The 17,586-nt window shown below is 36.5% G+C and overlaps 1 protein-coding gene across 2 annotated transcripts in view; it reads left to right on the forward strand.

Annotated features, from left to right (window-relative positions):
- The first annotated feature begins 3,750 nt into the window (after positions 1–3,750).
- Positions 3,751–17,586, forward strand: part of LOC121314552 (transmembrane protein 108-like) — a 120,745-nt gene continuing 106,909 nt past the window's right edge. For both annotated transcript variants that reach the window (XM_041247945.1, XM_041247944.1), the window contains exons 1-2: positions 3,751–3,850; positions 6,181–6,275. The gene's annotated coding sequence lies outside the window, so the exon portion shown is untranslated. The remainder of the gene's footprint in view (positions 3,851–6,180; positions 6,276–17,586) is intronic.

Here is a 17,586-nt window from a genome sequence, read left to right on the forward strand (position 1 = left end):
ACGTTGTCATTTTTTTAAAAATGTATATGCCATTTTCCTCGCTTTCAATTGAGGAAAGAAAAAAGAATGAAAACAACAATAAAGGACCTATATTGGGCCTTTTTCAACAGGGAGGACCAAAAAAAATTGCCTTTTTAATTGCTCATGGTACTAAAAAAACGAAATGGTTGACTGTGAGTATTCGCTGTTTGATTTTTCAAACCGGCTCTTCATCTTCCCTGTTTATAGGCAAGCCCACTCCAGAGACTACAGGGGTCTCTGGTGAGGGGTTAGCCGAGGGCATGGTCGACCTAAACCTCCCACCCCCCCCCCCTCCCCCAATAGTGCGCCGCCCCCTGGGAGGTCCCGTCCAAGGCCCGCTGTGGAATAGCCTGGACTCGAACAGCGACGACCAGGCTATTGGGCTCATCCTGCACTCCACGCGGAGCGCTTTTACTGGATGCATCACTCATTTGTTATTAATAAATAAACATAGATTTTTGCAGTGGAAAGTACTGTCTGCACAGTCAATTTGTACACTGCGTCACTCACATCGTGTCACACCTTGTAATAAATAAAAACAATTATGTGACACTTTGGTAGAACAGGAGATCTGTTTATGAAAAAGATTCTGGTAAAAACACTTTTTTGGGGATTCTGGTAATAGCATGACTAATCAATACATTATAGTCCCCATAATGACTTAACAGCAGGCATTAATGCTATTCAGATTGAGAATTCAGTGGTTGCTGTGGGTAATACAATTGATACAAGAGTCAGTAAATATTGTCAACGTTCATTCTTATCAAATTGGCCACCTCTGTATGATGTACACATCTGCCATTTCTACACCAAGCAGGGCCCATATGGTAGAATAAATGGTTTAATGTTCATCTTACTTATTTATCAGGCAAGCCAGTCAATGTCTTTGCTGATACAGAATCTAGAGCACTGGTGTATTGTTTTGAAACGCTGTCATATTGTCTGGACCCCAGTAAGCACTATGCCAGTCATGTACTGTATTTAACAAAAAATGTAATACAACTTAGTGTCAATTCAATTGATCTCAGCAGTGGTGGATCTAATTGCTGCCCCTGTTTTGATAATTAAATGAGCCTTTGAGTAATAAGGTTCTGGAAATTAAACAGCTAACTGTACATGCGAGTCTCTGTAGTGTATTTCTGTCTGAAAAAAACATTTTTTATGACAGTTCTGTTTTAATCAACCACTATTTACATAAACAGTCCCTTGTTTTCTTTGTTCATTAAATGTGCTATCAACACAGTCATACAGAACGGTCTTCCAGACGTTAATGAAAATGTTGATAAGAACCTGTAGTTTCAAATATTGTACTCGTAGGGTCTCAGATGATAATATCCGACATTATTAGGACAAACTATTTGTAGCAAACTCAGTGAAGTCATTATTATATGGCGTAGCCTATGTGAATCAAGCCCTTTCTTCTCTCTTTAGATGTCTAGTTTGATAAATGAAAACTCATAATCGCTTCTGCAGAAGAAGATACCTGCAATCTCCCTTTTGTTCGCACAACTTTTGAAAGCCCTCAGACAAGCTTTGAATAAATCTGCTGATTGCATTAACCTCAACATCCAAAACAGATTTTTTAAAAGTGTTCCATCCGTGAATCTTCAACTTCATTCTCTGCATCAATATCCAAATTGAAAGGATTTTTGATATCAGATTGGTAGAGGTATTGAATAAAATAGTAACTATCAGCTAGGCTCTCCAGATATGTTGTTCTTTCTGTAAAATAATAAGGCAACAATAGAAAAGGACTTCATAAAATATGGCATGGATAAGCCTTAGAATGAAATTAGCTACCACAAGGTAACCTGAATTAAACTGAACTTATAGAACATCAGATATGATTGAGTTATGAGTGAACATCAAGATATACCACATGAGTCCAAAGACTTATCAAACTGAAGTGCACCTTCAGATTACAGAGCCATATGTAGAATACGTTTTGTATTCTGCGTGCATGAGAATGTCACACACCTGGATTGTTTAGAACTATAGGATGCATGTGTGCACAGGGCAAGGTGACCAGTCTAATGTATTGGCAAATAAGTGCTGCTTCTACAGGCGCAATGTTACAACCCTGGTGCAACACATCTTTTATTTAGATAATCAGATATAATCTGTCTTTGGATAATCAAGTGACAGCTGTATATTATTGTGGTTATAAAACATTTTAAAAAAATGTAATCACAAATGTGTGAAGAATGAATGAACATGCAAGGTAATGTAATATTCAGAAGCAAATGAAAAAAAAAAAAAAACTATTAATATTAACATGCTGAAACCATTTTCTCCAGTATGTTAAGTTATAAATCCAACGTGATCCAACATTTCAAGCGACTGCACAAAGGGGTTTAACATAATTAATGCTATATGATTCAACTAAGGATAATACCTGTGTAACAGTGACAGATGGTAAGGGGGGGGGTACTGTAATGATTGATGTGGGTGTGTATAATTAAGCAATGTTTTGAACATGGATTATAAATTAATTAGCATTAATGTGGAAACTGTATAGAATCAACAAACTAAAATACCATGCAATGCAAATGGTGCTGTGAATAACAAAACTGTTTCGCTTATGAGGATATTTGTCTAATATCACATGAAGGATATCCATGCCATGCAATACAACTTCAGTTAACCCTATATATTTTGCATTTGATTTACACCTGCTCATGATTCAGTTCCTCCTTGTTCTATATTTGAAAATATTATTTTGAGTAACATAGAATAATTAAAAAAAAAACAACAAAAAAAACATCTTAAAAACAGATGCACTTCAGATAGCCAGTTAACATTTTTTACTTGTATTTAAAAATTGTTCAGATCCTTCAAAGTAAGTATCTGGAACTGAACAACATTCAATTTGGTACCAAATGAATCTGCCCATTTTTGTGTAGTGGGCAGAGAGACATGTTCTTCTTGGGGTCAAACATTAATAGGATGGGTTTTGGACTGTTTTGTTTCTCAAAAATGTCTTTTCAGTTTCACTTTACACAGGAAGTATCTGTTTGTTTGAAATGCACTTGGCAAACTTATCAGTGACATCCTACATTTTACTTAATTCTGCTTAGACCAGATCTAACTAAACCAGAAATTTAGCTTCCTAAGCGACAACACTTTGGCAAAATCCTTCTGAAAATAATTTTCACAAAATAGAAGAATATTGCATTTTAAATAATGTTTGAATTCATTTAAACAGTTCACTCAAAACATACACTTCATTTAGCCATGTTCTGTTTTTTTGGCCAATTGTTTATCTGAAGTTCCCTTTACAGCAATAAACAATTAATGATAATCCATTGTAACTCCTGTAAATTTTTCCACTAATCTGTGTGAAGAGAAAATAACCTATCCCTGCTGTTTCAGCAATATGCCCTAATTTATATTCCATGGCCATGCATCCTTATCAGCTATTCAGCAGCCCTATCTTGTGTGTGTCCCAGCGAAACAGCAGGGTCTACAGCCTGTATTCTATACACTGCTTAAGAATTCTGATTTACTCCAGGCAGGTCATTTAGCCAGATGACAGTGCCAAGTGTGCATTGTACTTCTACTAGGTCAGCCCATACAATCACCCGAACAGGGACCCCCCAGCTATCCTTTTTGTGTCTGACTGGAACAAGATGAGGGCTATGTAAAAACGTCCCTTAGGGAGTAAAGTTGGAGATGGAAAAATAAATTGTGGATTGGATACTGAGGTCATGTGACTGATGCGAGGCAACATGTGCAATTGGCCTGGATGGCTACTGAGAGTTCTGAAAGAACACAAGCACTCTGCACTGAATCCAGTGGAAGCGCCTTTGCACCTCGAAACAGAGCAGAGGTAAGCGTTCTCTTTTTGAATAACGAGCATGCAGCAATATACTACACATCGCATTGTAAATGTAACTGCAACTGAGGTGTCATAAAAAATACAAAAATGTGGTTGTGTATATTATTAGGATAAGCAGATTAGCTATTTCTGTATAAAATAAACGATATATATATATATATATATATATATATATATATATATATATATATATATATATGTGTGTGTGTGTGTGTTGTGTATATGTGTGTGTATATATATATATATATATATATATATATATATATATATATATATATATATATATATATATAAAAGGTCATAGCAAAGGAGAAATCATTTCAGTAGCTAAATGACACTGGTTTACAATGCTTGTCTAAAAATTAGGAATGATGTCTTTACGTTTTATGAATCAGGCAAATGCGGTGTGAACGGCTGATGATACGCAGCAGGGTTACACATGTTAGACAGACACCTATGGATAGTTGTATCGAATCGGCATTGCAGACGATTAGACACACTGTAATACCAGTCGTATTTTGGTAAAAGTCCGTGATTAGTTCAGCTGTTTTAAGTGTGGAAGGCACATTTTTCACCGCGTTATACACGAAACCCGTCTTCAAAACCAAACACAAAAATAATGCGGAGTCATTTATCAACAGAATTGAAAGAGCTTCTGTTATGCTTCAGTTCATCTGCGACGTTGTCAGCCTGCTGAAATGTCGCTTTGAATGAGGCTCTATTACTGTACACGTACTGTAGCAGACGAAAACAAATGTTTATCTGTCTGACGTCCTCTGTGTAGCATTTACTTTAAGACATTTAATCTTTTATTGGTGGAATGCAAACCTTGCAAACCGGAAAGTGACCTTGCACTCTCAACACTCAACAATAGCATAACATGCAAGGGAACCGTTTCACTATTTGAACTGCTGTTTTTGTGTTGATTTTTCTCTATGTATCACTGTCAATTACTGTTGCGGTGTAGTGTTATAAAGTGGTACATTGTCACAATGTGGTACACGTACCAAAACTTGCTGTCACACTGAAAGTGGTGTGCTGTGAGATTTTGGTACAGATGCAATCAATTGCGATATGATGTGTGTTCCTATTGTCAAAAACACGTAAATTTAACATTAATTATACATTATATTTTTGCAAACCATTAATTATCCTTTTTTTTTTTTTTTTTTTGCAAGCTTAAACTGGAAACACAATCAATTAATCAAGAAAGAAAACAAATCATGACAAACAAAACAAAATGAGGAGTCCACCGCAAAGTTGCAGAAGTAAAAAAAGACTCAATGTATTGTGTATGACAAATATTTTCATACTATTTTCTTAATGGTGGGAAAATATGATAAATTCAATTTAAAAAGATGTAAAAGTCTGAAAACAGCACAACGTACCAGATTTGAATGGGCACTTCCCTGCTTTCTTAGCGGAAGTTGCTTAGAAGTTGTTTAGGCATATGCGAGCAAGTGCAGTGTGCTGTCTACCACTTTTTACCCGCATACCGGAAAATAACACTACAGCGGTGTAGACCCATGTAACATCAAAAAATGGTACAATTGATTTGGAAGTACCATGATTGAAAACCGCACAAATCACTACAAACAGGCAAACAGTAAAATCGTGTTTGTTTCCAATTTTAGATAACCCATTTTGTTGCTCATCAGTTAAAGTCACATACATTTGCTGAATTGTGAAACAAATTATTTTAAAAATAACTTTAAGGGTCAAACAGTACATCGTACGTCTTTCAGATGGGCATTTCTTTGTTTTCAGAGCTAAAATGATTTGCGCAGCCCGGAAGCACAGTACACAGTGTACCACTTTTTAACTTGCACCACAAAAAACACAACAGCGGTAGATGTCCAAAACGGTCAAGATTAAGCTTTTCAAAGTTTACTAGGTACAGATTGTTCCATTACCTTTTGTTAGACCAGGGCTTCCCAACAATACAATACAGTTACTTAACTAGACCCTTAATTGCACTAATAATGTGATTAATTAGACCTTGTTAATTGTTCTCAGCTTATAGAAAGTTGCCGAGTTCAAGTTGCTTCTACAATGTTATAGCTAACTTGAAATCTCCAACTGTTTAAGAGCAAGTAAAAATGTCTAATTAAGCACTTTTTTAATTCAATTAGTGGTTTAGTTAAGTAATTGAGAGCTCAGTTGGAATGAAAACCAACAGACACATGAGGTCCCCAGGACCAGGGTTTGGAAGCCCTGAGACTGACTTAAAGAACAAACCTGTGAAGTCGTATTTTTACAAGTCAGAATTTGACAAAATATGTTTGCATAATCGACCCGTTTTCATCATGATTTTACACCAGATTTGGAGAAAAGGATATTACACTAAATAAAGAAGCCAATGGACTAAGAAGAGGATGTAGGTGTGATTGAAGATGTTTTCTCATCCCACTTGAAGGTAAGAAACCAGTGAGGCTGCTTATGGTTAATTTGCACAATTTTCTACAGTTTTTGCTGCAGATTATTGGTGATCTATCTCTGCAATCTCATCTTTGAAGATAATGCAATGGTTCTGTGAAACATGGCAATAACAGCTAGGCTAACATAACATGAAACATCAAACATTTGGGATGGTACGAGTATAAAACTGATACAGTTTCCATAGCTACGTGATTGTGCACGGCAGATCTCTCAGGGAAATATGCAACCTCTGACAAACTTCTGGATTTTATTGTGTAAACAGGTCCCTAATTATTATTTTCCTGTGGGAAATGCCATTGTTGGTGAAAAAAATACTTCTGTAATCATAACAGAGATTAAGCTTTAAAGGCTCCTGGGTGTGTCCACATGTTTTTAAAAGATGGAATGAACCCCAATTAATGTTACAGCTAATTATTTCCTCTTTATTCTGAATGCATGACATACTGTTTCTCACTTGGCCTCAGTATTGTCAGTTGATGTATATGATCCATTGCAATTGTTGTTTGAAACATGAATTTAACATGTAACCCTATATAAAACCATAACTTTTGATCCTGTATTTGGGTTAACAAATAAATAGGATTTATATGTTGTTTATTTTCTATTAATTGCAAAACTTATTTGGTATCATACATACCATTTAAGTATACCTCCCTTATTACTGTCCTCAAGGTCTTTTTTCAGTAACTTTAAAAGAAAATGAATCAGCCGTAGAGCATGACTGATAAGATTCTCAATGCTAAAAGAAAATGAACTATTATTTTATATATTTTGCTTGGAATCTTTAGTTCTCCTTAAGGAGCTGTATTATAGAGTTGAATAGCTTGATGTATTGCCAAGACAACAAAGCATGGCCTTAGACAATCTTACTAAATGAACTTCTTTATAGAAAATAAGCCTGAATAAAGAATGATCTAATGCTGTGGTGGTGATGTCTATCATCTTTTGTTGCCCAAGAAAAGGGGAGTGGAGGACAGTCTTCTTTGTCAAATGAGAATTTAACTAGGGCTTTTTGGTATAAGGGGGAGGCTAATCCAGTCTGAGATTATAAAAGTATGTTAATAAAAACATCAACATTATTTTTTTCTGTTGAAGCGCTATGAATTCTTTATGGATTTGATATCTTTTGCAGTGTTTTATCTTTAAGACATGGATGAGTCCAGAATATGCTTTGTTTACAGGAAATCTAAAAGAACGGGAGTGCATTCTCAAATCCCTATTTTTGTATCCATTAAACATTGATTACTGTTCACAAAACAGTCTTGCACTTCTGTTTGTACTGATGTGTGTGTGGGGTCAGATAATTGTAGTTGACAGCTTACTCACTAATGTCTTTGTGATTAAAAATACAGGTAGGTGGCAACCTGTATTTTCAAAAGTCCTGTAAATCAGTATTAGTGGCATTTCAGGGTGTGCGCTTTATGAAAATGCATATAGCCTGTTAAGCAATTTAAGTCTTTAATTAGTTCTATTTTGTAATTAACATCTTATTTTCAAAAGGTGCAAAACACCGATGTGTCCATTTCTTACACCAAAATACACTCGCTAATTAAGACATGACCCCTCTCGTGAATTATTTAAACTGCATCCACTGACAGGGCTACTAAGCTGTAATCGACAATGGAGGATATCGAAGCCCTTCCAATTCTCCGACTGCAGCACGAGAGGGAAGGGAGTAGGTAAAAAATGACCCTACACTAAACCCAGAATATTTCATCCCAGTCAGATATATCTAGATCTAACTCCAATACAAGTTCTGTGCAGATACAGATTGAATACAGGCACTATAACAGACCTATGTGATCTGGTAAGTCTGATTTAGACTCACAAACAGCCCACAGTCACGCTATACCTGTACCTGTAAAGGTTACAGCAGCTCTTCATGTTGATGCAACGGGTGCTATCCAGACAATAGCCAGGGACAGCTCAGTCTTCTGTGTCAAAGATACTGACTGGTGTCACAGATGCACTTTTCCATAGGGCAAGGGAGTATGTACTATTTACAATTGGGGATGTGGAACAAAATAGAACAAAACACAATTGGCTTCCCAAACATACTAGGTGTAATAGATTGCACACATGGTGCAATATCCCCAGACTCAAGAAATTAAATTGCTTTCCGAAACAGAAAACATCATCATTCTTTCTTTAACTGTGCAAGTTGTATGTGGTACTCAATGTATTATCACGGATGTAGTACCCAGGCTCATGCCGTGACTCATTTATTGTGGAGAACAGTGCCTTGTTCAGAAAATTCAGCAGGGGCTTCTAAGTGGAGACTGGCTAATTTTAGAATATTTTTAATACATAACTAACATGTGACCATTCGAAAACATATGTAACAAACACATATTAATGTTTAACATTTTTGTTATGATTTGTCACAAGCATATAGAGACATTCAGATATTGCATATAAAGAATATGAAGATTAATATTGCATCAGAATACATTGTTATTGAAATACATTAATGATTGTTTTTTTCATGCTATATTATTATTATTATTATTATTATTATTATTATTATTATTATTATTATTATTATTATTATTATTATTATTATGTCATTTAGCAGATGCTTTTATCCAAAGTGATTTACAGAGACTAGAGGGTAAACTATGCATCACAACTGCTGTTCTGCACTTTAGGCCCCAGAATCTGTTTTTAGCTTCTTTATTTGACCTTTTTATGGAAGGGGTTGCATTTCTTTTTTCGGTTATATCCTTCCGTATTTTAAATTTAGCAGTGGCTCAGACCTTTTGCTGAAAAGAACAGTTTGATGTGCTAAAATCTCATCAAGCAAAAGCTCAAATTGTAGGGCTAATAATTTATTTTTCCTTTCTTTTATTCCCATTGTTGCAACGATAATGTGTGCTTCCTCATTGTTTTATTATTATTATTTATTTCTGAGCAGATGCCCTTACCCTGGGCAACTTACAGTTGTATACAAAAAATGTATATCAAGAATTACAGTACAACTAAGAGAAAGATACACAATACAATGACTTCAGTCCTAATAAGAGCAAATAAAAACCCAGTATGATTTGATATCAGGGCAGTTCAGGAGCAGATAACAGTGTTGATAGTTACATCAGGTTTAGATACAAGTGCAAGTGAAATACAAGGTGCTAAAGAGTATGCGGATATCAGAGATTTTAGAAGAAGGAAACAAAGTTATCAGAGGATATAGAGGAGGGAGGAGAAGGTAGATAATAGTTTCTGGGGGTGGTTAGTGGAGGATTTCATAATAGATTGGAAATAGGAGCGTTTAGCAGAGGAGAGTGTAAAGGAGGAGGAGGAGAGGAGGGAGAGGTAGAGGTCTAGGGCAGCAGGGAGTTTGGTTCTCTTCCATTTCTTTTCAGCAGAGCGCAGTTTGGTGGGGGGGGGGGGCGGTCAGGAGGTGAGGGGACAGAGGGAGTGGAGGGAGGAGGTGAGGGAGGAGAAGAGGGTTGAGGTAGCAGAGTCTATAGAGGGTTGAGAGAAGGAGTCAATAGGAGCGAGGTGAGAGAGAGCGGTGGAGGCAAGGACAGAGGGGGAGAGAGCGGAAGTTATGGTGGAACAGGTGACAGTGGGGGTAGGTGGAGTAGGGAGAGAGGGGAGAGACAGAAAAATTGATTAAATAGTGATCAGAGAGGTTAAGAGGGGTGACAGAGAGGGTGGAGGGGCAGCAGGCCCTGGAGAAGGTGAGGTCCAGTTGGCGGCCAGCTTCATGGGTAGGAGGGGATGGAGAGAGAGATAAGTTGAAGGAGTGAAGGAGACAGTTGGGGTAGACAGAGAGAGGAGGGAGGAGAGAAGATAGTCGAGTTCATCGAGAAAGTGAGTGAGAGGTCCAGGGGGGACAGTACAGTACAATTAGCAGGAGTTGACAGGGAGAGGTTAGTTGGACAGCATGAAATTCAAAGGTGTTAACAGACAGTGAGGAGAGGTCAGAGTGGTCAGAAAAGAGTAAGGAGGGAACGAGGAGAAGACCAGTCCCACCTCCCCGTCCAGTGAGACGCGAAGTATGGGACAGGAAGTAGAGAGGACAGGGCAGTACGAGTTACAGTGTTAATAGTAGAGAGCCAGGTTTCAGTGAGAGCAAGGAAATCGAGAGAGCGGTGGGATGCAAAGGTAGAAGAAATCAGCTTTGTTAGCAGAGGAGTGATCGTTCCAAGGGGCCAAGAGAGAGTGCAGGTGGGGAGAGAGGGAGAGGGATGATATTAGAGGAGTTAGGGGAGCAGCGGCAGAGAGAGGACAGGACAGGAGTGAGAGGACAGAATAACAGAGATGTGAAAGACAGTCATAACAGGGCAGGTGAGACAGATAGGTACAGTAGTAGTGGGAGCAAGAGCGGTGGGAGGAGGGTACAGACCTGTCTAGTAGTTGGCATCTTCCTGAGCGATGCTAGGTTCGGAATTTCTCCAACAGCCTCTCCTCCTCGCTAGGCTCTTTGGTGGAGAGGCTCTTCGATTGGCTGGAGCTTCATGGTGGCGCACAAATAGGCTAGCTGTCTATTATACTAACTGTCTGCCTCTGACTCTGGTTACCTGTAGACTGACCGCTAGTAGATTCACTCAGCCTAAATAGGCTTCACCCTCACTTTACAAGGAAACTGGTTAACAGCTGCTAAACTGCTGTAGACAGACTATTGAAATATGACTAATTGGCTTGTTAAGGAACTAGTTGTTTCAATTGAATCAGGCATAAGCAAAAGTCGCAAAAGGCTTTGTGAGTAGGAGAAATTAACCTGCCCCTATTGAAAATAAAGATGAAAAGTTAGGTGGCAAAAAAACTTGCAGTGCAAATGCATTGCAACCTGTATTTTCCCTCTAAAAATACACATTCTGAAAGTCAAGCCCACAGTGTCTAAATTGGAGAGCAAATTACTCAATGACTCAAAAACTTAACTGGAGCGCTGTGTATATGTTAGGACCCCAAGCTGAAATAAGAGCCCATCGTGATGCAGAGAATTCACTTTACCGAAAACCAATCTGAAGAAGATCCAATACCAGAAAGTCTGACCATCCCTTAAGGTCAGAGTGAGACTACTTTCAATTATTCTCAGTCCCAAATGTATCAAACTCAGCTACTTTGGAAATTAAAAACACAAAAAAAAACTTTAATGCAGTAATACATGCATTGCAGACCCATGTATTCAAATTAAATTATCAAACCGTCTGGTTTATTTATTTATTTATTAATTGTTTATGAAACTAAATGTGATCCTGTATGAAGAGAAACGAAAGCTAACTTCCTTTAAGAACTGAGCATACTGTATTGTATTTAGTGTATATCTACAACTTTAAACACTCAATTATAAGTCTTATATAAAACTATATATAAAAACAACTGTGTACAATTCTACTGATAGACCATGTTTATTACGTTTTCATCCCTTCTTGTAAAAGCAAGATAAGTTGGAATTATTCTCTAGGGTAGCCCCAGTTATGTGAAACTTTGTAAATACATTGTCCTGCTGAAAAATCCATCTGGGACATTTGATGAGATTCTGACCAAAAAAAACAAAAAACTAAACGTTAATGAGGTAACCTAATAAAGCAGACCTATGCTTTAAATAAAATGATCAAACCATCTGATATATTTATTTACATTTCAAAAGTACAAAAGCACATCTTCTTCAGATTGGCTTCTGGGAAAAGTGAATTTTCTGGGGTCATTCGCAAAACAACCGTGTTCTGTGCTTTTCGAAAACTATTTTGGGATTTTTACACTATATATATATATATTATATATATATATATTATATATATGTTATACTATATTATATATATATATATATATCAGTACCAGCATTTGTCTATCACAAGCAGAATATTACCCCAAAATATTCTCCTTTTTCTAGGAAAGCAGTACAACTGGGAATGGGGAGTTTGTTGTAAATATTCATGTGGTTGGAGGTATGCACCCTGTACACATCTTGCATCTTTGCTGTAACCATGGGGGCTCTGTAAAGTGGATGTTGTGATTATATGGGGCTTGTCAAATCTGCTCCCTCCTTGAACCCTTGCCGGAACAGGAAGGTAGGACAGAACCAATCAAAATGCTGCACTTTGGGAAAGGAGTTGAAAACCAGGAAATGTTTCTGATCGAACAGGTTGGGTTTTAGCAGCTGATGTTAGGAATTCAGAAGACATTTTGATAGGAAGACCCAAAGCATAACCAAGCTACAAAGAATGGCCAAAATAAGGAGGTTTTTTTTTGATTGATTAAAAAAAAAAAAAAAAAACCTGTAATTTTAAATTTTGGTAAAGAGTAGCTGAAAAGAAAAAACATTAAAGTAAAAAGGAAAAACACATATAAATGTTCAACATAAATGTTGGTACTATTCTACTTATTTTTGCTACATTTTTGAGAGATATGTGTTCAATATTGGTTTATTAGAAAAAAATCATATGCAAGTATTTAAATTATTTTAATCTCAGTTCATTTTTTTTTTCATTTTTGAGATGACATGCACCAGTTTCATATATGCCATTGATTATAGAAACAAAAAGGTGCTAAACAAATCCAGTGCTAGAAGCAGTTACGCCGTCTACTTTTCTGTAGTTAAATGATAGCGTCATAATGGATAACTACTCATTAAAGTGATTCAAGCTGCTGATGTGTTTATATGGTAGGGAGGGAAGAGGGAAGTTTTTACAGAACATTTATTTCATACCTCTGTAACTGTTTCACTGTAGGGATGCCTCTATGTATAAACAGTATACTTAAACAAGGGTAGTTTTAAAACTCAGGACTGGGTACAGGGAGTTTGAAACCTTGTCTGGATTAATCAAGGCAACTGACTGATTGTATAGACTAATTGGTATTTATTTTAATATGTGCAGATGCTAAAACTAATGGGATTACAGTGCAGACATGTAGGTGTAAGAGTGGTGTCCCTTGGCAATGCATCAGTAAGAGCAGTTTCAATGGATGGGTTTACATGCACATGAAAATCGACAGTCTTGACTCTGTGATGTTGTCATGCAAAACAGCAAAAGAACGTCCTTTGGTCAGCGTGACTTTAAGGGCAGGGTCAGTCGCTTGAAAATAGCTGTAAAAACCCATGTAAACCTGAGCAGGAATCATGCTTGTGACTCCAGCAGAAAGGCCTTACAAAACATAGTTATCTTTCCATTACATTTGAGTGCATTTTTTAAAATAAAATAATTGTGTACACTCTTGGTAACAGATGGAAGGGATGCAAAACAATCCTACCTATAGTGCTACCTTTTGAGTTCTGAAAAATAATTCCAAGATAGAAAAAACATGAGCTATAACATGACCATTGTTTTTTTTGGGTTTTTTTTTTTTATTTGTGTGTTTTGTTTTTTTAATTGATCTAAACTTACCAATATACATCTATCTTAAATACTGTCCGTGTTTGGATACCTATAATAAAAAGATGTGCCAAGCTTATAAAATCTGGATAAATATTTAACCAGGAAGGGTCTAATTTTAACAATTTAATAATTGAATTGAGATCAGTTGAGTAGTGTCTGAAGAAGGGAGACCAAAGTGGGAGAATCTCTGTGCTACAAAAGAAATTTAGAAATCCATTTGATCCCAAACTGACTGACAGCATGAGCCCATCAGCTTTGTATGTTGGATAACTGGCATTTTCCTACAATGCAATCGGGGCATTGGGTGTAAACGGTAACCCAAAGTCTGCAGAGTTTTGTTTTTTTAAGTAGTCAATGGTGTATGTTGTTATTATTTGTTTATTTAGCAGACACCTTTGTCCAAGGTGACACTAAGGAGTGTGAACTATGCATCTGCTCTAGAGTCACTTAAAACAACATCTCACCCGAAAGACAGAGCACAAGGATGTTAAGGGACTTGCTCAAAGTCACAGTGAGTCAGTGGCTGAGCTGGGATTCTGTTAGTGTAATGTGTACCTACCCTTCTAAAGGTTTACCACTGTATTTTTGTACACCATTTGTTTTGTTTGTTTTCCCTGCTTTTCGCATGGGTATACTATGAATTGACCATAGTTTACCCTGGTTTGCCATGTTTATTAATATGCTTTAGCATACCTTGCTATTCTTTATAATGTTTACCTATGCTTTCACTATACTTTATTACACTTTGCTTTGCTTTTACTAGGATACACTTTTATAAGGGAAAGGTTTTTGTTCTTCAGATAAAAGCAAGAAAACTGTAAAGAAATTAATGCAAATATTGATAGAGAACTGATGTGTAATTAAGTAAATGTTATATTACAATGCCAGAGGCCCTTTAGTACTACAGCTAAACAAAATACATGTAGGTTTTAATTACAGTATGTAGTCATTGTAAAGCAGCCCCAGTAGGAGTATGAATCATATTTATCCTACAAATACCAATGACTTTTCTTGAATCATCTCTTCTTCGCTGCCTCCATGCAAAACAAATATTTTTTGACAGCTTATACGTCACTGAACTTCAGCGGAGAACTAGTGCTTCTGTTGCAAAACACTTGTTCTAAATCTCATAGGAACTGGGGTGGGTGTGGGGACTTGATGTATACACCATCCAGGTATGCACACTACATTCATGTATGCACAGCTAAGTGGCTGGAGAAAAAGAAAAAAAGAAATACATGAAATAACCCTTTCAAAAGTGTGAAGGGCCACCTTGATCCGCTACTCACTGATTTAACATGACAATTGTGCAAGGCTTTTCAATTGTTTTGGAGGGTTGTGTGGTCATTCTTCACTGAGACTGTCAATATTGGTAGTTTTCAGGGAAGTTGGAAATAAAACCTGTTCTCCTTTGAGGCTGTTCCTCTTGAAACACCAGCAATCTATGCAAACCTGGTTAAGGAAGCACATACCAGCCCACTATGAAATGTCTGACTTGCTTTCTTGCTTATTGTAACTGAATCTGACTCACAGCAGGGAGCTGCAACATCATTAAAGAATACATGTTGGGGATTCCATTCTCACAACAAATGAATCCATCATGTAAAGGATTAATCACTTACACTGCTACAAAACGGTGTAGCCACAGAAGGCAATTATTTCTTTATTTTGTATTCTGAAAGAATAAACTACAGTGTTGCTGGCTGACCACAATTTTTCTAATTTAACCCCCCACAGTGGGTTAAATTAGAGCCTGAGTAAAGCTTTCTGCTGAGAGCATTTTTTCACTATCCATGCTTATTGACAGTGCACAGCTACCATGACATCCAAACCAGATTTTAAATGCCAACCCCCAACACACACACACATTTGGTTCTCTTTATTTGAAAAACATGGTCTTGATTTTGAAAGGCTGGGTTAAGCACATTATTTTACATTCTGAATGTAAATTGCCTTTTTATCTTCACAAAACAGTATAGTTAAGGCAATATTTTAGTAATTGCTAATCAGCAATATTCCTAAGTGATTAGCGGGGTACCTATTCTACCATCCATTAATGTTTAGTATGTTGTCCTGGTCAAATGAAATAAAACATTGAAAAGTACATAAATCAAAAACAAAACAAAAACAAACAAACAAAACAAAACAATGTACAGTAACACACAGGGTTTACCTCATGAGATACAAGTCAAAAACAATGCTTTTCAATAACAAAGCACCCTGAAGTAGTTGAAATTGTATATTGTTCAGAATGCATAACACAAAGTAACATTTGCCAAAGGGAGTTCATTCGCTGTATTAAAATGCCTCATATTATTTATTTTATTTTTTTAAACCGAAAAATAACATCTTTTCATAGTAAGTTTACAAATCAGTGAAGTAACTGTATTGTTTTTATATGGGTGGCTGGATGGTGTTGTTTTTGATCATAGCCTCCCATATACAGTAGACTAAAACTGGGACAATCACAAAAACAATGTACATTTGAAATGAATAAATATTGGGCCTGGTTTTGAGGAAATGTGGTAAAATGCAGACATAAATGGCAAAGAGGTTTATGTTTGTGCTGGATTGTGCCGTCCCTTTTCACGTTGTGATTTTAAAGCTGGTCGCTAGCGGAATTCTGTCAGCGCTGACCAATGAAGAAAAAGTGGGAGTCAGAAGCTGCTAGAAAATCAAGAGCAACTGACATTGCTTTTAGTAACCAAAGCGATTGTCTTTGCTGTGATGTTGATGAACAAAAAGCTATTCTTTATTGCCATAACACCATTTGTTAATGAAGTATTTACATACTTTGTACAATTTTGGCATATGTGACTGCAGGATTTCATTATATTCATAAACATTAATAATTTGTATACTTCCAGCCTTTGCAATAAAGAGCTTATTTAAGATTTATATGGGAACTGTGGTTTGGAACATGGCTAACATTTGTGTGAAAGATTTTTTTTTTTAAATACACAGGCCTACACCTACTTCATACTTCATCATTTCTGGAAGCAATTTAGTCCAGTGTGTTTTAAATTTGAATAAGCGCATATTATTTAGCAGTCAGTCTTCCAAATATATATGTTTTAAACCTGACACAAAGAAAAGATCTATCTAAAAACAATAAATGATATGAAATTAATTATTTATTTTATTTTATTTATTTATTTTTACAAAAATGTTTTATTTTCTAGAGACGTTTAATATTTTAGACCAGCACTAAAGTTTATGAAGCAGATGTGTAGTGGTAAAAGAACTGGAGCTGTCCTAAAAATCAGTATCTGGTACCTTAACTGTGAAGAGTTCATTTTTACTAAATCATTAAATTAAATTATATACCAACTGAGTCAACCAATATACACACTAACTAAGGTTTACTAACACTTGAAGTGTATGAAAAAAAAAAACTTCCTTATAAATACAGTAATACTGAATAGTGTTTTTTTAATACCATTAGTTGGAGCACTGGTAGAAGGTAGATGAACCTACTACATTAGCAGCAAAAGACAGAAATCACCATGGAGACCAGAGTGTTCTGTTTAGGCTCACGAATCATGCTGGAAAGAAGGTGGTTGCCACCAGCAAAATAAACACATAGATTAGACAACTACGGTTTACATCCGTAGCACCAAACAGCATGGCAATGGACAGAAATGGCAGAGGTCATTATTAGGGCAAGCTGTTTTGGGATGTCTTTGCCCAGAGAGTAATTGGTAAAGAACTTTGGATAACACTTTAGTTTAGGAATCTGTCACTATAAACCAACGTTTCTCAACCTGTGTCTTGCGAATGCACTTGGGGTCGCAGTCTTACGGACAAAATATAGCCAACAATCAGAAATCTGAAAGACAAGTTGCAGTACATAAAAACAAATGAAAACAGGCGCAGCTGTCTCTAACACTACTGTCTAGCATAATTGTACTGGCCATATTTCAGTGAATGCATTTCACGCTTACAGCTACAACTTTCTGAAAG

This window comes from Polyodon spathula, chromosome 4 (genome assembly GCF_017654505.1).
Source record: "Polyodon spathula isolate WHYD16114869_AA chromosome 4, ASM1765450v1, whole genome shotgun sequence".
NCBI classification, from domain to species: Eukaryota; Metazoa; Chordata; class Actinopteri; order Acipenseriformes; family Polyodontidae; genus Polyodon; species Polyodon spathula.